This window comes from Cryptomeria japonica, chromosome 9, assembly GCF_030272615.1.
Source record: "Cryptomeria japonica chromosome 9, Sugi_1.0, whole genome shotgun sequence".
Taxonomy (NCBI): domain Eukaryota; kingdom Viridiplantae; phylum Streptophyta; class Pinopsida; order Cupressales; family Cupressaceae; genus Cryptomeria; species Cryptomeria japonica.
In genome coordinates, this window is record NC_081413.1 from 481,554,870 (window position 1) to 481,577,430 (window position 22,561).

Consider the following 22,561-nt stretch of genomic DNA (forward strand, 5'->3'; position numbering starts at 1 on the left):
TTGCATTGAGGTTAGATTGTTCATGGTGTATAATAGTAAGCCTTCTAGATCTTCCTGTGTAGCTTCAAGCTACTCCCTGATAATGCATCCAACGCAGAAACATGAAATGTCAAAATTAAAACTGGCTTGCACAGGAAGATGCACAAGACTTCATTTATAGCATGACACAAATGATAGATGATGTACTTCAAGAACCCAAGAACTCTCACATACCTGGGCAGGGTAGCTGATGTACTTCAATGCTTGAAGACCCAATGCAGGTCCAATGGTGTTAGAGATACAGGGGCTCCAATATTTCAACAATGGAGCTGAGCCACTGTTTTTTGTGGACCAAAGATTTATCACTGAAAGGAAATAGATCCAAAAAATGAAAAAATCTTATTAGTGAGTGCCTTAATCAATATCTCTAATATCACTATCTTTGAATAATTTACAAGCTAAATTTGAAACGAAAGCTTACATAATTCATGCAGAAGGCAAAACTTACTTATATACGACCAAATTAAGCAGACAACATTCTGTGCAAAGTTCAAAAATGCTAGGTGCTCAAATCTTTTCCCATCAGGACCAAAACGCTTAGTCGACCTGTTGAAACAAAAATTATACTAAGATTTACTGAACTTTATAAAGACCAAAACCATAAAATTAGTGCTTGATTAAATTCACCAAGGAATAGAAGTTCTAATATTAAATCTTACATTTTTGAGTCTTTATTTTCAAGGCCTAAGAAGCCACAAAGCCCATACAACTAATCAGGGAACGGGTTCAAAATTCATACTTCCCTTGTCTGGATAAAAGGCCACTTGAGCATTGCCATGTGCCCTTTTTCAATCCGCAGTTAATTATTCAATGGACTGTCAGCATAGGATTAGCAATTAGATAAGCTGGTAGACTTTCAGTTTTTAGTTAGAAATGTATGTTGCATTTTAAAAATAAGGCAGCTGAGTCTAGTGTCCTCCAATTGAGGAGCCGCTAAGTGTTTGTGTCTTCAAATTAGGCAATGGCTGAGTCTCCAGTGCCTATCAGTGAATTCCATTGATTGCAAAGTGGGCTGATCAGTCAACTGCCAACAATTTATGAGTGATTGCCTATGATTGTAAATTACCAATTTTGAGGGAGGGTAATGTCCCCTACCTGATTAACATAATTAATCTATTTCAATAGACTAAAATTGATTGAGAGACTAATCATGAAGCCAGTCATTGATATTCTTCAATTTATTAGTTATTAACAAGTGCTTATTTATTTTCCTCATTAGATGATTAATTCCATTATTCATAGTTCTTAATATAGATATCAGACCCCGCCACTACTTCAGTTTTAAGGGAGAAGGGTTTATGTATGTTACCAAAGCACTTAGAGACCAAATACAATAGGTTCCCTGTAAGAACCTACCAAGAGTTCTCAACTCAGACAACAGAGGTTTAGTTGAACCTGTTGCGTTTTATGTTTGGTATCTTGCAAATTCTAACAAGGCTAGTTTTGAACAAATAGTATGCAAAAGCAACATTGGAAAGAGCTGGAAATTAATTGAACTTCATAAAATTAGGATTATCAAACCCTTATTACATCCAATTTGGATACACACCTTCAATTAAGAAATCAGACAAGACCAGGAAGATTTATTGTCAAATACCTCAAATTTATGAAACCCCTTATTTATCCTTGCTGTCGTACAGCAGCAAATAATGACAGCAAAATTATTTATCACTCCAAAATACCCGGAATGGTGAGTTTAGCAGCTCAAACTGAAGCTACCACCTAGGCATCTCCTTTAGGATTTATTTCAGAATTTTTGGACGACTCCTTCAACAAAATTGTACCCTTTCAAGGAAGAAAGGTACGGCAGATCTGCTGGCTATACATGCACAAAACCCCAGCTGTAAACACATTTCTGCCTCTGTTCTGACTCTATGGCTGCAATCAATCCTTTGCATAAAATGAATAAAACCCTTTTTAATCTGCCCAATCTTGGTTCCTAGATAAAACCAACTGAAAGCAAAATCAACTGATATTTCACAGCCTCTAATGCTGATGCACAAAAATCCACCGTTTTCCTGTACCGATACTTTCAAATCATCTGCAAGAAGAAACCCCTGTTGAAACCCTCAAGCCAAAGTCTCCTCGGAGCAAACTCAATATCAAATCTTCACATACTAAAAAGAAAACCTAAAAACTTCTTTTATCTCTTCCCTTTAGGGTTTGGCGCGATTCCCAAGAAAAATACGATTTGGCATTAAATGATGTTTTAACTTTTAATATTTATTTTTGACTATTGAAGCTTCAAAAATAAATCTCTTTTCAGTTTAATATAAAAGTGCCCCATCCGATGAGAAATAGACCCTCACTTAAGTTATAATTTAAAGTGACTTAAAAATATTAAAACATTAAAGTTCGCCATTTAATATTTAATTAAAGTAATTAAATATTAATATCACTCTAAGTATCCATCAGAATTGACTGTCGTCAGAACTGGAGACTGCCAAGCCATACTCTGCCATTGCCCAACCCACTGGCTAAAAATAGCAGAACTGCTAAAAATAGAAAGTGTCTCAAACGGAGTCCTGGAGACCTCAAATGAAAGCCAATCTTGTAATGCTCACTCTGAAGATGAAGAATCCATCTCCGGGAGACCCTCTAACCAACCTCATCAGCCTACGAGGGTCAATGATAGGCTAATCTACTTAGCTGATAGATGTCAACTAGAAGGGAACATCACAGTCCGCCCCTCCTAAAATTGCTTGACCTCAAGCAATCTCAACTTCGGATGCTGTAAAATCTCCTCGCTCTCCCAAGTAGCATCCTCTACCAGCAAATCCTTCCATTTCACCAAGTACTCTGTGGTAGTACGTCTTCTGAAATTCCTCTCCCTAAACTCAATGATAGCCTCAAGTACAAGTATTAACTTCTCCTCATCATCCAGGGGTGGTAAAACTATAGAAGGAACAATACGGTGTCCCAACGCCTTTTTGAGACGTGACACGTGAAACACATTGTGTACTTTGCTATTTGCCGATAAATCCAACTCATAAGCCACCTCACCTATACTCCTGGTCACTCTGAAAGGGCCATAATGTCATGGCTTGAGCTTCTTTGCTCCACTCCTCCTGAGAGTAGACTGCCGATATGGCTACAACATCAAATACACCATGTCGCCTACCTCAAATGACCTCTCTGTCCTCTTCTGATCAACATATTGCTTTTGTTGATTCTGTGCCTTGGCTATATTCTCCTTAAGAGTCTTCACAATGTCCTGGCTCTCTTGTAGCATGTCTTCCGCACTAGGCACCCTACTGTCACTCGGCAATAAGTCAATGAAACTAGGAGGCTCATACCCGTACAATGTTGTAAATGGTGTAATCTGAATGGACATGTGGTGAGTGGTATTGTAACAATACAGAGGTAAATCCACTTCACCCACGCTTTTTGCTGCCCTAAAATATAGTTCCTGAGGTATCCTTCCACCCATTTATTAACTATCTCAGTCTGACCATCAGCTTGAGGGTGGTAACTGGTGCTCGGTGTAAGCTCGGTCCCATGGAGTCTGAAAAGCTCCTGCCAAAAGTGGCTCAAAAACCGAGTATCCCTATCACTGACAATAGTCCAAGGCAAGCCATGTAATCTGAATACCTCTCTGAAGAACAACTCTGCTACCTGAATAGCTGAATAAGTGGTGGTAATCGGATAGAAGTGGGAATACTTCGTCAAACGATCCACAACCACAAATATGCAATCACGTCCCTGTGCTCTCAGCAACCCTGTGATGAAATCCATAGATAGACATTCCCACTTCTTGTCAGGAATTGGAAGTGGCTGAAGTAAACCAGCAGGGTATGTATGCTCATGTTTATTCTGCTGACAAACAGGGCACTCTCTAACATACTATAGAACATCCGCCTTGAGCCCTTTCCAAGTGAAGCGCTCACGAACCTGTCTGTAGGTTTTGAAAAACCCGGGATGTCCTTCCATCGGTTCATCATGAAAGAACCGCAATACCCTACTCCTCAACTATGATCCTAGGATCAAGTACACTCTCCCCTTGTAAATGATCAAGTCATTTACAACTGTATACCTATTGTCCACTACTGATCCCTCTATCACACCTGCAGCCTAGCTATCTTTGGCATACTCTGCCAATATAATATGCTGTCAATCCTCTGCTATCTGGACCATAGAACTCAGGTGGGGACGACATGACAAGGCATCTGCAACTACATTCTGTGTGCCTTTGATATAGGAAATATCAAAGTTATAAGCCTGAAATTTGCTGACCTACTTTTGTTGCCTATCATTTATGTCACGCTGCCCAAGGAAATGTCTCAAACTATTGTGGTCCACCTTAATGCAGAACTTGCTGCCCACTAAGTACTATCTAAACATGGCCAGTGCATGCATTATGGCCAACATTTCCTTATCATAAATGCTGTAAATCCTCTCAAGTCCACAGAGTTTCCTACTCTCATATGCAATAGGGTGCTTGTCTTGCATAAGCACCGCCCCAATGCCCTCACCAAAGGCATCACATTGTAACTCAAATGACTTCGAGAAGTTAGGTGTAGCAAGTACTAGACATGAAGTCATGAGCTCCTTGAACCTATTAAAACACTCATGGGCCTCAGGAGCCTCAGGAGTCCATAAGAAGGCACCCTTCTTCATCAAGTCTATCAAAGGTGTTGCATGGCGTGAATAACCGTTAACAAAACGGCAATAGAAACCACATAGGCCCAAGAACCCACGCAACTGAGTAAGGTTCACTGGAGTAGGCCAATCTACAATAGCACAGATCTTCTCTGGATCCATCCACACTCCCTCTGCACTAATAATATGGCCCAAGTACAATAACTCAGTCATTCCAAGGTCACATTTGGATTCCTTGGCATACAAGGACTCCCTACCTAGAATGCTCAAAACTATATCTAAGTGACTGAGGTGCTCCTCCCAAGTACGACTGTAAACCAGTATATCATCAAAGAACACCAATACTAATTTCCTCAACTGATGTCTGAAGACTTTGTTCATTGTGGACTAGAAAGTAGCAGGTGCATTGGTTAGCCCAAATAGCATAGCCACAAACTCAAAATGTCCATAATGACAACGAAAAGCAGTCTTCTCAATATCCTGCTCACGGACACTAATCTAGTGATAGCCTAATCTCAAATCAATCTTTGAAAAATAACAAGCACCATGTAACTCATCTATGAGCTCATCAATGCACGGAATGGGATATCTGTTTTTGATCGTCCACTTATTAAGGACCCTGTAATCAATACACATCTGCAATGTGCCATCCTTCTTCTTCACCAAAACAACTGAAGAAGCAAAGGGGGACTTACTAAGCCGAATATGTCCCATAGCCAGAAGCTCCTGTATGGTTTTCTCTATTTCATCTTTCAGGCGCTTCGTATGTCTGTATGGAGTAATCATCACTGGCTTTGCACCTTCCTCTAGCTCAATGGTGTGCTCAAAACCCCTATCTGGTGGCCTCCCTAATGGTATGTCACTGAAAACCTTGTTACGTTTGGTTCTCAGTATCTGAATGTCAGGATGATATTCAACTTTCTGAGCATCCTGCTATATAGGCATAATCATACACTCTACTACCCACTCAATCTGATCGTGGCATACAAGCCTCTCCATCCGCCTGAGTGTAATCATCCTAAAGTTGTTGTCCTTAATAGCTTTCAGCACATGTGTCTTTCCATCAACAGTGAAAGACATCTCCATCTCCTGCAAGTCAAGTGTAAACTTGCCTACTTCATGCATCCACCTCATACCAAGGACCAAATATGTATCACCCATCTGAACCACATAGAAATCAATTTTGAACTCATAATTGTTTACACGCAATGGAAGTTGTGTAATCATCCTGTTACACTTTAAAGTGTAACCATCTGCCACCCTCACACGGATGCCCTCAAACTCCTCTGTTTGGATTCCTCTCTTCTCAACTAACCTAGCATCAATAAAGTAATGTGTGGCTCCAGTATCTAGTAGGGTAATAACTTTCTGACCAGCAAGTACTTTTCTCATTCTGAATGACCCTTCCTGCTGAATACTAGTGAGGAGTGCCTCCTTAAGGTGTTTATCACCTTCTGCATCCATCTTGTCAAGTCTCGGAGGACCCTGTGTGTCATTTTCAGCCTGTAAATCATCATAACCAGCAGGCTGACCTTCTTGATCAGATTTTGAATCTTCATAATATGCCCACATTACTCTGTTTGCCTTGCCCTTAGGCCTCAAAGGACAATCATGGTTGGCATCATATGGACCTTTGCAATAAAAAACATAGTTTTTTCTGCCTCAAATTGTTAAGTGTCTCACAATCTTAAGGGGGGGCTGCCGTCTTCCCTTTGTAATCATTTCTAAAGTCTGATTTTTCCTTTCCTTTGCTATAATTCTTATTATCTTTGAAAGACGTTGATCCTTTTGACCCAAATTTATCCTGTGTGGCTGTCACATCCATACTTCGTGCCTTTTTAATGGCAAGTAGAAGTGTTGGGGGATCAAATGCTTTGACCCAACCTCTCAAAGGCTCCATGAGTCCCTCTATAAACAAGACTACTAACCGCTGATTTGACATGTTATTTACCATGCATGACAATTTCAAAAACTCTTAAACATACACCTCCAAGTTCCCTGTTTGCTTCAGCTGTGCTAACTCACGGAAGTAAGACTCTGGATCTTTCTTATCAAACCTCTCCACTAACATATCAGCAAACTCCTGATAGGTGGTAATCTCATCATGTTGGAGAGTGATGAGTCCATTATGCCACCACTCATGTACGGTACCGTCTAAATGTAAGGTTGCAAACTTAATTGCATCCCTTTCAATCATGGGTCTCAGTCTGAAGTATGTATCCAGTTTATGGATCCAGGACCTAGCTGTAACTGCACCACTACCATCATAATAAGGTAGAGTGAGCTTGGCAAACTCAAGATCTCTATGTTGGAAACGAGGCCTCCTCTCTTGCCTGTTTCTCTCTACCTCCCGTTTTTGCCTCATGAACTGATCAAAATTCAGATTCTGCCTAACATCAGGTGGAAGAAGACTCCACTCATCATGTACAGTCATGACATTATCAACAAAGACAGGCATTGCCTTAGCTCTAGCAACATCCTCAGGTTCCTCTACCAAGAAATTAGGCCTTGAAGGCCTGTCAACTGTGCGTGTAGCTGCTCTGTGAGGTCTAGGAATATTGGCTACACTCCTATTATCCTCTGGTTCCTGATTGTGTCGGTTTGGAGGATTCATACGTTCCATCATGGCGGTGAGTGCCTGTAAAGCCTGAGCAACCTGCTACTGCCCGGTAGCCATAGTCCTAAAATATTCTCTTGTCTCCTCATCCTCAACTCTATGGCCTCTGGGTGGGCTGCCTGTATGCCTATCACCCATAGTGTATGACTGCCTGTTAAGACCCTGTTCTCCTTCAAGGAGGGCTCTTCTACGTGTGTAATACCTATGTAGACCCGCTTCCTATGACTGTATGTAACTTCTAAACCCTTAGGATGGCAGGATTTAGCTCTGATACCACTGTAAGAACCTACCAAGGGTTCTCAACTTAGACAACGGAGGTTTGGTTGAACCTGTTGCGTTTTATGTTTGGTATCTTGCAATTTCTAACAACAAGGCTAGTTTTGAACAAATAGTATGCAAAAAGCAACATTGGAAAGAGCTGGAAATTAATTGAACTTCATAAAATTAGGATTATCGAACCCTTATTACATCCAATTTGCATACACACCTTCAATTAAGAAATCAGACAAGACCAAGCAGATTTATTGTCAAATACCTCAAATTTATGAAACCCCTTATTTATCCTTGCTGCTGTACAGCAACAAATAATGACAGCAAAATTATTTATCAGTCCAAACTACCCGGAATGGTGAGTTTAGCAGCTCAAACTGAAGCTACCAGCTAGGCGTCTCCTTTAGGATTTATTTCAGAATTTTTGGACTCCTCCTTCAACAAAATCGTACCCTTTCAAGGAAGAAAGGTACGGCAGATCTGCTGGCTGTACATGCACAAAAACTCCAGCTATAAACACACTTATTTTTGCCTTTGTTCTGACTCTGTGTCTGCAATCAATCCTTTGCATAAAATGAATAAAACCCTTTTTAATCTGCCCAATCTTGGTTCCTGGATAAAACCAACTGAAAGCAAAATCAACTGATATTTCACAGCCTCTAATGCTGATGCACAGAAATCCACTGTTTTCCTGTACTGATACTTTCAAATCATCTGCAGGAAGAAACCCCTGTTGAAAGCCTCAAGCCAAAGTCTCCTCAGAGCAAACTCAATATCAAATCTTCACATAATGAAAAGAAAACCTAAAAACTTCTTTTATCTCTTCCCTTTAGGGTTTGGCGCGATTCCCAAGAAAATACGAATTGGCACTAAATGATGTTTTAACTTTTAATATTTATTTTTGACTATTGAAGCTTCAAAAATAAATCTCTTTTCAGTTTAATATAAAAGTGGCCCCATCCGATGAGAAATAGACCCTCACTTAAGTTATAACTTAAAGTGACTTAAAAATATTAAAACATTAAAGTTCACCATATTAATATCTCTCTAAGTATCCATCAGAATTGTTTGTTGTCAGAACTGAAGATTGCCAAGCCATACTCTGCCACTGCCCAACCCACTGGCTAAAAATAGCAGGACTGCTAAAAATAGAAAGTGTCTCAAATGGAGTCCTGGAGACCTCAAATGAAAACCAGTCCTGTAATGGTCACTCTGAAGATGAAGAATCCATCTCCGGGAGACCCTCTAACCAACCTCATCAGCCTACGAGGGTCAGTGATAGGCTAATCTACTCAGCTGACAGATGTCAACTAGAAGGGGACATCACATTCCCTCAAAGTTTACAGATCCAAGCCCTTGCCTATCTTGGGTCTATACCCTCAAGGCTTATGGGTCGCTGATCCCCACCCTATCTTGAGACGTAACCTATTGTTTGGATTTAGACTGCCCCTCTTTGGAACATCCAATTCCCATCTTCTTAAATACTGACAGTAATAACATGATTTAGACTATTAAGTATACTAATTTCTTATGTATTATGAATATATAAATGAAATCAAGTATGACTGTCATACATATTGCAGTCCACATTAATATTGCTATTAATTCTGCATAAGAACAATATTGGGCTTCATATATTAAGCATACTTATTAAACACATCCCCATGCATGCCACCAAGAACAAGGATGTTACTGCCTGTAACTTAATAACAGTTCTGATCTGATCTAATCTGATCTGATCCATGGCGATGTCACCGGATGCTTTTAATTCCTTTCCTTTACATCTCTCAATTGGAAGAAGAGGTCACACCTCTTCATCATGTATGCCCTTTGGCAAGAGACACACCCTTTGAAAGAGTGCAATTCTTCATTATTTCTGCCCTTTGAAAGGGCCATAACCTTTCATAATCAGATCTGTACTTCTTATTTAAATCAGATGTGCACTTTTGATTTCCAAATTATCCCCCTCAAATGAGGTTCTTTTCTCCCTTTTATATCTCATTGTTGAGGGAGTCACAACTTTTCCTTCCATGTCTTTTGACCTTTCATTAACTTAATTAATTATATTTAATTTAAATTATATTATATTATATTTTAATTTAATTTTTAATATTTAAATTTTGTTATTCTTATTTATTATTAATTCTATTTCAAAGTGGGGACGTGTTGTGACCATTTCACACATCGCCCCATCAGAGTGGGGACCCCCCTCTTTTTTTTAGGGTTTTGCTTTCCCTTACTTAGTTTTTCTCTCTGCTTGTTGGGTTTTGAGTGAGTGAGTGGTTGTCTGGGCTGGCTAGTTTAGGGTTAATCTCTGAGGGCTCGTTTTAGGGTTTCTTTCAAGCTGAGTCTAGCCTAATTTTGAGAGGTCGTTAGTCGTCTGCCTAGAACCTTAAATTTGCCTTAATGAAGTATTCCTTTTAGGAGAATCAGGATGGTTTTCTTGTTAAAGTCCTGTTTGCTTCCAGGTCTGAGTCGATTGAGCAAAGTCAGTGATCAGAGGAAGATCGGAGTGGTTATTTCAGAAACTGATGAGCGAATGCACCTGATGATGATTGAAAGAGTTTTGCAGGAAGGAAATGAAATGAACCAAGGTGAGGAATATAAATTTCGCTCCTGACCCTTCCAAAGGGTCCAAGGCGAAATTCATCATAAACCCTGTTTCTTGACTTGAATGGATTAAGAACCTGGCTCCTAATGTGGATGATGATCTAATTTTGCCTTGTGAAATGGTTCGAAGCTTGAAAAATGAGTAATTTAGCCAAGAATGAGATTTTCGCTCCTAACCCTTCCAAAGGGTCTAGAGCGAAAATCTTCCCAAAGCACATTTCATCTTAAGTTTGGCTAATCTTTAACTTGCAGGGTACCTCGGAAGGAAGCTGGGACATTCTTATTGCCTTTGAAAGGTTTGAAAGCATTGAAAAATGAAGGATTTTGGACAAAAAATGAAAATTTCACTCCTGACCCTTTCAAAGGGTCCAGAGCGAAATTCCTAAAAGCTCTTAATTTTGCAGTAAAGGAAATCAAGTTTTGATTTGTTATGGCATGGATGGAAGGAAAATGACTTTCTTTTGCCTCTTGAGGTCGTCTTGGAAAGTAGAAATGAAGGATTTAGCCCAAGAAAGGATTTTCGCTCCTGACCCTTCCAAAGGGTCCAGAGCGAAAATCTCTCTAAGACACATTTCTTGCCTTAATTGGCCAAAATTTGATGTCCAAGGCATGATGAGATGAAGTATGAACATGTTGAGATCCTTGGAGATGATTAGAAGATTGTGAAAATAAAGGATTCTAGCCAGGAAAGGAAATTTTGCTCCTGACCCTTCCAAAGGGTCCAGGGCGAAATTCCTTATAAACCTACCTTTTGGCCTTTCTTGGACATGAAATCTTATTCCGAGGGTGATAAGGACGAAATCCTACCTTGCAAAGAAGTTTCAAGTTTAGAAAATGATGATTTTGGGTCAAGAATGAAAATTTCGCTCCTGACCCTTCCAAAGGGTCCAGAGCGAATTTTCTCAAAACTTCTTTTTTCTATCAAGTTTTTGCTAGGTCAAGAGTGGGATAAGGCAAAATCAAGAGGAAGTTACCCTTAAGAGTGACTTTAAGTTGCCAAAGACCATGAATGATGAAGGAATTGAGCCTAAAGGTGATTTTCGCTCCTGACCCTTCCAAAGGGTCCAGAGCAAAAATCCTTAAAACCATCTTTTCTTCCAAATTTTAAGCAAAACAAGCCTGGGCAAGGGTGCGAGAAGGCATTTGGATTGCCTTATAATGAATTTTGGTTGCCAAGAATGCAAATTTGAAAGCCTAAGGAAAATTTCACTCCTGACCCTTCCAAAGGGTCCAGAGCAAAATTTCTAAAATTCACCTTTTTCCTGGCAATTCAAGACAAGATTTTGGTTTTTATACCCTGGAAAGGAGAGAGACATGATGTTCTATGCCTTGGAGGTGATTTGAGATTGGAAGGATGGCAAAATAGCCTTAAAACAAGATTTTCGCTCCTGACCCTTCCAAAGGGTCCAGAGCGAAAATCCTAAAACCTACCCATTCCTTTCAAATTTATGCTAAGACAAGGCTTGATTAAGGTAAGAAATGCCCTTGAGACTACCTTTGACTTGATGTTGGTTTCCAAAATTGATGATTTTAGGCCAAAGGAGGATTTTCGCTCCTGACCCTTCCAAAGGGTCCAAGGTGAAAATCCTAAAATCTCCTATTTTGCCTTGCAAAACGAAATCAAACTTGGATTGGGTGAAAGAGAAAGCTATTCCCTAGCCTTGTAAGGTAGGTTGAAGTTGGAATGATCAAAAATGAGCTACAAAAAGAGAAAATCACTCCTGACCCTTCCAAAGGGTCCAGGGCGAAAAACACTAAAGTCACCTTTTCCTTCAAGGTTTGAGTAAAACTAGGCCTGAATTGCAGTGAAAGAAGCCATTTGGAATGCCTTGGAAAGAATTGTAACTTCAAAAAATGTGAATTTTGAGCTCAAGAGAGAATTTCGCTCAAGAGAGAATTTTGCTCTTGACCCTTCCAAAGGGTCCAAAGCGAAATTCTAGATAGGTCCTGTCCCTAGCTAGGTTACTAAGCAAAACTGACCTTTTTCGCCTTGTGAAGATCAAACCAATGCTAGGAGGTTGGGAAGTGGGTTCAAACTAAGAGAATGTTGATGAATTGAAGTGAAGGAGATTGGAAAATTGGCCTGAGAGATGAAAATCGCTCCTGACCCTTCCAAAGGGTCCAGGGCGAAAATTCCTAAAAAGCAGTGATTCCTTCAAAATCTTGTTGAGCTAACTTATTGGTTGAGATGAATAGACCCTGGAGATTGCCTTGGAGGAAGTTAATGATCAAGCAAAGATGAATTTTGACCCAAAAAGAGAAAATCGCTCCTGACCCTTCCAAAGGGTCAAGAGCGAATTTTCTCAAAACCTATCTTTTTTCTCAAATTTATGCCAAGTTTAGTGTGGGTCAAGATTAGAGATGCCTCTAGGCATGTCCTTGAATGGTCAACAATTATCAAGTTTGAAGGAATTGAGCCAAATGATGAAAATCGCTCCTGACCCTTCCAAAGGGTCCAGAGCGAAATACCTATTTTCACCCAATTTACTCATGTGAAGAGCTAAAAGTTGAAATCCAAGACTTTGTTAGGCCAAAACAAGTGTAGACTCGCCTTCCGGAAGATTTAGAAGTGAAGAAAATATAGTATTCATGGCCTAGTCAGGAAAATTGCTCCTGACCCTTCCAAAGGGTCCAGGGCGAAATCCTCAAAAACACCTATTTTTTTCATCCTTGTTAAGAATGAATCAAAGGTAAGTTGCAAAATTGTGAAGACAAGGACATGGGAGATTGCAAATCTAGGTTGAAAAGATTTTGATTCACGAAGTGAACAAGCCTAGAAAAGGGGTCCAAACAAGCCTTGAAAGGATTTAAACCTACATCATTTTGGATATTTTTGATGCTCAAGGAGAATAAAAGTTCATCAAGCCTTAATCAAGCTTTGACATTCCTAAGCTAGCCCATAAATTTTCACTAAAATTAACCTATTACAAGACATTTGGGAGGCTGGAACAATTTCGCCATGAATTAAGGCATTCATAATTTAATTAATTAATTGCTAGGCCTTGAAATAAAATGAAAAATCCACCCTTGAAGCTTTGGAATTAATTTTAAAAATAAAAATTAAGTTGAGCGCTCAATACTTATTATTCTCCCTTTATTTGCCAAGTCGGCCATCCTTTAAAAGAGGTTTTTATTGCATTTTTTTATATTTATCAAGTCGGCCTCAAGGAGGATTAAGTTGAGCACCCTATATAAGGGAGGAGTATTTTGATGAATTTAAATCATTCATTCATTGTTCTTATGCGAACTAGAAGAGCAGATCTAGAGGAGCGAATTCTAGCTAAGTTGGAGGCGAATTTCTTGCTAGATTGGAAGATAATTTCCAGAATTTGCCAAGTATTTGAAGGCTAGTAGAAGGCGAAATTCTTTTAAAGGCTGATTGGGGCATAATTCATCCAAAGGAAGACCAGAAATTCAGATCTAACATTCTTGCCCAGCGAAGTCATCATCTTCCTTCTTTCATTTTCAAGGTTGATAGCTAAAATCCAAGGAAGAGGTATGAAGAATCAGATTTTTGAAGTTCTTTTTTATTCAAGATTTAGTTTGATTTTCCATAGTAATCATTTTGAAAATCTAAGTCTTGTACAATCTGATTTAATTTAATTTGAAAATCCATAATTCTTAGATTCATCATTGTTTTCAAAATAATATTTAGCTATTTCCTTGAAAGGTCTCAAATCTCCTATAACGAAGATATTATGCTCAAATCCTAACTTTAAGCTTTTGTGTAGGTGTCAATGACGACCCCCAAGGCCGGAGGATCCATTACTCGACAGGCTCTCATCAAGGAGGATCAGAGAAATGACGAATTGGAGACCAGGATCGTGTCCAAGTGGAGTAATATCGGAGACACCAACCTAGGAAACTTCAATGTGAAGAAGTTTCGGAAAGCGCCCTACATCGGCAAGCCGTCACCTGTTGCAAAGAAGATAATTGAGAGTGGCATCATCAAAGCTGCAGGTTTCCCTCCTGCAGTCAAGTGTCATGAGTTGATGATTGAGTGCGCCCGGCACTATGATTCACACTCAAGGACGATCGTGGCCGAGGATGGAACTGTCTTAACCTATCTTTCAAAGGAAGCTATAAGTGAGATTTTTCATCTCCCGGAACATAAAGACATGGTCTACAAAGGTCTAGAAGGAGCTAGGTCAATCTATGAGGATGATCCTAATTCCTGCCTGAACTTCATCAACAAGAATTGGCTACTCAAGAGAAGACCTCGCCTGAACAAGATTCCAAATACACCGCACAGAATCGACTTCCAAGAAGAGTTCAAGGATTTGATAACCTTGCTCAATCGGGTCACAGGTGATTCTCAAGCTTTCTTCTTTGATTAATGGATGTTCTTCTTCATACAACTGATTGTCCAAGGAAAGGGAATGCTCAATTGGGCTAGAATCATTAGCAACAACCTGGACGTGCAGTTGAGAAGACTAAGGCCAACCAAGTCATTCCACATGAGTTCATATGTTGTATACGCCTTGATCACAGGTTTTGAGTATGCAGGACTACCTCACAGAGGAGTGGTTGGAAGAGGACCCGAAGAAATAAGAGTTTGTGATTCTTATGTTCAACTACATCATCCACCCAGAAGTGACTACAAGCTAGTCAATGACACCTTCACGATGAATATTACCAGGATATTGCAAGGTGGGATTCATAATCGACTGTCTCTAGACACACAAGAGCTCGTGAAGAAGCATGGTGCATGGTTTATTCAGTTTCCAAAATTCACATACATCAGAGTTCATGGGTGTCCTTCACCTCCCTACATGTTGCCAAGATATCCTACGGACAAGATAGTACTACTTGAGGTGACTAGACAGTTGGCAGCTTATGCGAAGGCATCCAGACACAAGCATGGAAATGGAATTCCCGTGCCCATCATACTAGGGAACTCAGTTGAAGTGTGTCCTAATACTCAAGCTGCGGAAGATGCAGAGAAGGAATTATCTCTATAATCATTCACATCCTTTGCCTCGAGAGAGAATTTTGATCCTCATGGTCATATAGAAGAAACAGTTGGGAAGAAGTACAGGCATGAGTCTCAGGTGGAGGACTTTTGGATGAATGTCCAAGATGATGTCGAGGTCAAAAGAAAGATGCATTCCAGGTTACCCTTGGATCTCATCAGGAAATGCAAAATTTATAGAGTAGCCGATCAAGCCTAGGATAATGGTAGATACCTCCAGTTATTCCTATGAGAAGGAAGACAAAGAAGTGAAGATAGATTGGAATGAGCCCGAGGTTTTAGACCTAAGAGCTTTGATGGCTCCCGTTTTATCCTGCACTTGCAGATGGGTGGATGTACAGCATCAAAAGTTGAAGGAGCAGAATGTATCTATGACATTCACCTTGGAAGCAAGACCAGAAGAAGGAGAAGCAAGTGTGAGTGAGAATACTTCTCATTCCAAAGGCTCAAAGAGGAAAGAAGGACCTGAGAAGAGAGAACCTTCCAAGAAGAAATAGAAAACGAATCCTGATCGCCCACCAAGCACATCTTCTAGGCATGAAAAAGAAGCAAGTCAAGGAGAAGATCAGAGGCAGATAATATATGAAATTGATGAGTCTATGGAATCCATGGTACAGAATGATAAACAAGGGAAAGGACAGACACCTCAACATTCATCAAGTCAATCTCCCCAAGTTGGTGCTAATGAGCAACATGAAGAAAAGAATGATGATGAAGCAACATCTCCTTTTCGGGAAGATAGGCCTCTACCTAAAGAAATACAAGTGAGGGAAACGAGATCTGCCATTCCTGATTGGCTGAAAGAGAGGCTGACAAGGGTAGTTGTGGTTGAAGAGGAGGAAGATGTATTTGACTTGGAAAGCCTTATAGGAAATTCTCATGAAGTAATAGAAAAGAAGAAAGCCACGAAGATGTCAAAGGTAATTAGGGATGAGACAGGATCCAGAAAAATGCAGATAGCTACACCAGTGGTGGACAAATATGAGGATGAGATTCTAGCAGAAGAATACGATCTAGAAACATTTGATCTTGGTCCACTTACCACCGAGCAGGCTATGGAAGAAGCAACTGATTCACTGAAAACACTCAAAGACAAACTCAAAGAGGAAGTGGAAAAGAATAAGAAGCTTGAAAGGGAGGTCAGTGCTCGGAGGAATTATTTTAGCCATCTTAACCAGCCTTTGAGACGACAGGATCCAACAATATCTCCTTTGCATGCACTTCTTCCCGAATCAATAAGTGAGGCAAAAAGGGCGAAGAACCTAGTTCAACTCATGAGTTCTTGGATTGATGAATCTCACAAGGTAGCCGTTGAATTTGTAACAAGAATGATGAAGACAGTTCATCGAGCTATCCAGGTCCTTGAGATTATCCATAATCGAATGATAATTGTGGCTGCATTCACTCACACTAGAAATGTTATCATCTCGGTCTTACAAGTGATAAGAGAAACACCAAGACGAATTCTAACGCAAGAAAAGATAATGGATGGAGGAACCCATAACCTCCTACAGTGGTCAGCTCTGCTCCAGATGAAGGAAGTCCTTTTTGAGGACGTCAACACCAAATGCAGTCGAGTTGAAGGCATCATCCATCCAATTCAAGACAAGGTGTTTGAAGTGTTGTGTACCATCCTTGACAGGCGGATCGAGATCGAGACAGATGTGGACATCCAAGAGTTGGAGGATAGAATCAAGGTCATCTTTTGCAAGAAAGAGAACATCATCACAGAAAAGCAACGAGATCAAATGTATACTACTATGTTCCTGATTGAGAAAACCAAAGAACTTGAGCCTGGATGGGAGACGACTCTTCTCACTACTTTTGATCAAGTCCTTCACATGGAAGAACGAATGAAGAATCTTCCTGAGATTCCCATTGTTGAGATTGAGGGAATTGTGTCCAGATTCATCGAATATGCTAGAAAAGAGCGTAGGAAAGGGAACAAAGTTCTAGATGAAAAGTTGTTATAGGATGATGTGGCAACTTAATTCCTATTGGTCTATGTCTCCTCGGTATTTGTGCCAATTTTTTTTATTGGCTATGGATTAATAATGTTTATCTAAATGGGGATTTTTTTGTAACAAACCCTAATTAGGGTTTAGGTGTCAAAATCTCAGCCCTTGATCTTCTTTTGATCCGGGCCGTTCATTGTATTTGAGGATGCTATATAAGCCCTCACTCATTTCATTTTAAGGAGGTTAGAGACAGAGAGAAAAAGTTAGAAAGTTGGAGAGAAATAAGTTTAAATTTTGTTAGTAGCAAATTTGAGTAGTGAAGAGAGAAAGTTGAACAATTGTTGTTGATTTGGCTATGAGATCAATGAATATTGAAGTTATGGTGTTTTGTTGCAATCCTTGTGGCTATCTTCATGGTTGTTTATCTTCTTGAATCACTTTTAGTAGAAATATCATTTAGATTTTATGTTTGAAGGACGAATGTTGTGCCTAATCTTTGATAAGACTCACATTCCAAACTACTAGCTTCTTACTGATTGTAAGAACGCCTTGTGTGGTCAACTGGAAACATTGAAATTGATTAAGAGTTCAATTATCATTGGAAGTATTGGTATGTATCTCCCTGATAGTATCTATCTCCTTGGTGATTGGAAAATCGTTAAATACCCTTAGAAAATCGCACCAATTCCAGTGGAGTTGTAATCCTTTTGCGATACTGAAATTGGTAGAATCTTATCAAGACCAACCTTCATCAAGTCATTCTTAGGATTAGTTTAAGTATCTCTTCCTTGAAACCCTTATCTTCTGATCTTTTTTGAAAATCTGTTAGAATTAGGAAAATCCTGTTTCTTCATTTGGAAAGATAGTAACACGGACAAGCTTTCTTTGAAAGTACGTAAGGCCCCTTGAAGAAACAGCAAACACAACAACCACTGGTGCTTATTTGCAAGTAGAGATCCTACAAAGCAGAACCTTGAAGTCCTTCCAATTGATCCTTTCTGCGATATCTTCAGCATTCGGAGACTTTTCTCAAGAGAGGATAAGATACCTCTGGGTATTTTATTCTGCGTTTGGTCGTGTACAAAATACACACCAACAGGACGTTACGGGGAATGTTCTTCAGTTAGCTGAACACGCTTGAGGAAACTAATTGTCAATTAGCTATGATTGAAGATCATCAGGAGTTACATCTATAGAACAAAGCATAAGGCAAAAGAGAAGTGACTTTTGGAAAATTAACTAACATTTAACTCTCCGTTTAGTGTTTATGGAATTGCTACAGAAGTTCGGCACATTGGAGACAAATCAAGCATGAGATTATCATCTTGGTGACAAAAACCCTCACGAACAGTACGTATCAGTTAATATAGAGTTTGTAAACTTCTAGTGCCGAATAAGTTGTACTGAGTAAAATTCCCTTTGAATGTATGTTTTTAGCCAAAAATCATAACAAGATATATAAAAGTATAATTATTGGAATATTTTGTGTTTGTCATTTGTGCATTAAATAGGGATTATTTCAATGGTATCAAAGCTGTCATCTTGTCAACCTGTAAAAAAGGTTAAAAAGAAATAAAATCAGGTATCAGTAATACATCACCCAGGGAAATGGAACAAGGATAAAGAATTAGAATTCTTCAACTTCACAACAACCTTGAAGGATGGCCAGCAACAGCTCATCAATCTCCTCACTCAGAGTATGCAGATGCCTGGACCAATTCATGAACCTGTACCTCTGTATAATGATGCACAAAGGGAATCCTCATATTCAGCAGCGAACTTAAACACCTCATTGCAATCAGTCGCAAGTACTTCTTGCAGAGATTTTTCAACTGCTTTGAGGAAAAGGATGAGTTTGAGAAAAAAACAAATTCTTCAGATGATGAATCTGATAAGAAGGATATGATGAATGCCAAAAGGTAGACCTTACAACAATGAAGAAATGAGAAATCCGTTAGATGGATATTGCAGGGATAAAGAAATTCCTTCAAATGCAGAATACCATGTGGGTGATGGAACTCTTCATATCGCTGAACCAGCAGATGAAGTTGGTGAAGATGGTCAACAAAACACGCAACAGAAACAAAGAAATAATCATAACGATGGAGTTGTAGAGACAAATGTAATGGAAGTAGATGCCGCTCTCTAAACCAGATTTAGAACTAAAATAATAGGTTTTGCACCATAGAACGAAGGTGGATTACACATGTTGCTTCCTTTGAATCTGAAGATAAATAATCTTCAGCTTCTTAGCAAAGGCCTTAGCCTAATATTGAAGTCAAAAGTGATAACAATGGAATAGATTGGGCTGATCCATTTTCTACTGCAAGGTGCTTGGTAGAACAAAGAGCAGCAGTAGCAGCTCAAAAAGAAAAGCTTGCTGGAAATGGGAGATTTGCTTCTCTAATTGAATAGGCACCCATGCAAGATGAAGAATTTAAAACCCCAACTTTAACTTGTCCACTTGATGAATTGTGCTCGAGTGTCTTGGGCAACCATGTTGAATCATTGATTCACTGGAAGGAATCCCCAATGCAACAAAGAATAAATTTTGTTGGGCTAAAGATGAGGTAACACCAAGAGGCACAGTGCAGAGTTTTGTAGGATGATGCTTGGGAATTGATTAACATCATAGATCATGTAGCTTTGTTCGCTTAAGGACAAGCAAATTCAGGAAGGAGAATTTGTTATGTCCACTTTTTCAATCCACAACTATTTATTGAATGGAACGTCAACATAGGATTAGCAATAAGAAAGCTGATAGAATTTCAGTTTTTTGTTAGAAATGTATGTTGCATTTTAACTTTAAGAATAAGGTGTCTGAGTCTTTTGTCCTCTAGTTGAGCAGCAGCTAAATATTTGTGTTATCTAGTTAAGCAGTGGCTGAGTCTTCAGTGCCTATTAGTTAACTCCACTAATGGAGGGATGGACTAACTAGTTAGCTGCCACCAATTTAGGAATAATTGCCTATGATTGTAAATAGACAGTTTTTGATGCAGTTGGAGATCAGGCACCCGATGAAATGTAGCTAATCCTAGTAGCCAAAATGCACACACTCACAGCCATGGGGTAAAACACACATTCAGAAACAATAATAGAAAACAATTTTCTTTATTAATTAAATCTCAGAAAACGTACTTGCCTCATAGGAATGCAATCTAGCAACAGGGATTTGCAGTCTTCTTCTTGACCTCAAACAATCAACCATCCTCAATGAAGCCATAGGTTGTAATCTTCTAAATCTCACATTACATGGCAATAGGCCTTTACAACAGCCTTACGAATACTATTTCCTTTTATATCCTCTAATCTCTCAGTCCTCAACTAAGGAATAAGATTTTTCATTATTTTTCCATTCACTCCAAGCTACTTTACCCATACTTAAAGTGTTTCTTTTATGGGAAAATCGGTTTCAAATATGGAAAGGTCCCAGCCAGCCTAAAAAACAGGCTTAACCCAGAATAGGATGCTATCAATCAGTCATGTTTCATGGCTTAAAATATATAATCCTATCAAGATTGCAGGAAAAATATTACTGATGATCTACTCTAAGCCACCAGCATGCAGGAATATTAAGGTCTTTACTGCAGCATTCAGTTTCTAATAGATGTAGCAAGGCTAGGAAATGAAGTGTAACAGCCTGTGAGAAAGACTGTGACCCAGCAAAAGGATGAACAAATGTCAGCAGTCAAAACATAACTGCCACCAGCAAGGAACTGTTATTGCAGGAAGCACCAAGTAGCTTTTAAAGTTTGAAACTGCCAGTTAAGGAATAGTATGACTGCCACCTAGCCTAAGCAACTATCGTTGCAGACATTTAAACTCCATAACTCATAAAAGGAACAGCGCTCTACAAATTGTCTATCCAATCAGTTGGCATTAATATTCAGACCCAGCTAAGACATTGTCAATAGCATGCAAGAATGAAACAACAGCCTGTCAGAAAACTGCTCCTCAGGATGGAATACTTATCAGCCATGACTCTGCAATACCTTTTCCATTTGCAAAAGTAAATAATGCTTGATGTCTGTAGCAACAATCTATGAAAACTGAAAGGAGTGGCAAAGTGTTGGTGTAATTAATTATTCATCATGGATATTATTACACCTTACTTAAGTTTACTTAGGTAATGCATTTCATAGTAGTTTGGGTATGAGACACTTGGGTGTTTGTGCCACATTGGGATAGTGTGTGTAGGAGAATTTCCACCTTTTATGGTGTGATCTTGTTACTACTTTATCGTATCCACTTATTGTGGAGTGATAATTCCACCTTCGGTGGGTGATCCACCTCATGTGAAATATTTTATTGTTTCTCCTACCTACCACACCTATTTCCAACCTACCCTTGTTTCTTATTGAGCCACATGTCATGTTTGTATGCTCACATATCCATATAGCCTTTCCTATATATGCAGGCTCATATTCATTGTATGTAATGACTATTGATCTTTTGAATATTTATCTATTGATGAGAATACAGTTTATTCTTGTCCTATATTTTGTCTCTATTTTGTACTTTTCATTGAGCTCTTGATCTTGGCAAAATCTCACATGCTATCAGAGCCATTAGAGCGTCATTGATTCGTCCTTGAGAGGCATTATTGCGACGTCAAGAGCCATATCTGAAGAGCAGCATCTTTTAGAGGCGTCCTAGACCAGATCCGACCTCACCATTGCGTCCGGGTGGCCGTTTCCATGAATCTTGAGAATAAATTTGGTCTATTTTGGTGAAAATCAGATTTCGGGCTTGAAAGAAAAATTTGGCCCAATTTGGCCAGTACGGTACGGATTTCGAAAAAAAATTCAAAAAGAAAATTTTTTTTTTTTATGCAAAATCATTTTCTGCAGAAATTTTTTGAAAAAAAAATAACAATTCCCCCCCCTGCCAACCGCCATACTGCAGATTTCATTTTTTGCAGGACCACCGTACCGAGCCAACCACTGGCTCTGCCCGCCCACTGGCCTTCTCCCTCACCAGCGACCCTACTGCATGACGACCATTCCGGACTGTCTGGGCCCCTCGACAGCCGCGTCGTGTACCTGCATCCCAGCCCGTGCTGCAACTCCGTACTCCGGCCGACCGTGCTATCCTGCCGCCAGTGACCTGTGCTTCGCACCGACGACCGCCTTCTGGCACCGGCCTCGGCTCCCTACCCTAGCCCCGACCACCGACCTCCCATCACCGTCTGTCGGCCGCCATTTGCTGTGGCCCCCGCACCAACTCCATCACCCACGTGGCCCCCGACCTCCAGCCAAACCGCCACGCGTGCAGTCGTACACCCAGTCATCTACCGTACAGTCCGCGTGGCAGACCAATCAACACGCCACATGGGCACCCCACCACGTGGCAGCCCAGTTGGCTGCCAAATCACTAGCATACGTCAGCGCCACCTCAGCCTGACCGTACAGACACGTCATCTGTTGTACACCACTTGGCATTTTCTAAATGTGCCACATCAGTAGTTCGTATGGTATGGACACCTAATCAGCAAGG

At 39.8% G+C, this 22,561-nt stretch overlaps 1 pseudogene; it reads right to left on the bottom strand.

Annotated features, from left to right (window-relative positions):
- Nucleotides 1-22,561, bottom strand: part of LOC131058040 (UDP-galactose/UDP-glucose transporter 3-like) — a 76,398-nt pseudogene that overhangs the window by 25,151 nt on the left and 28,686 nt on the right.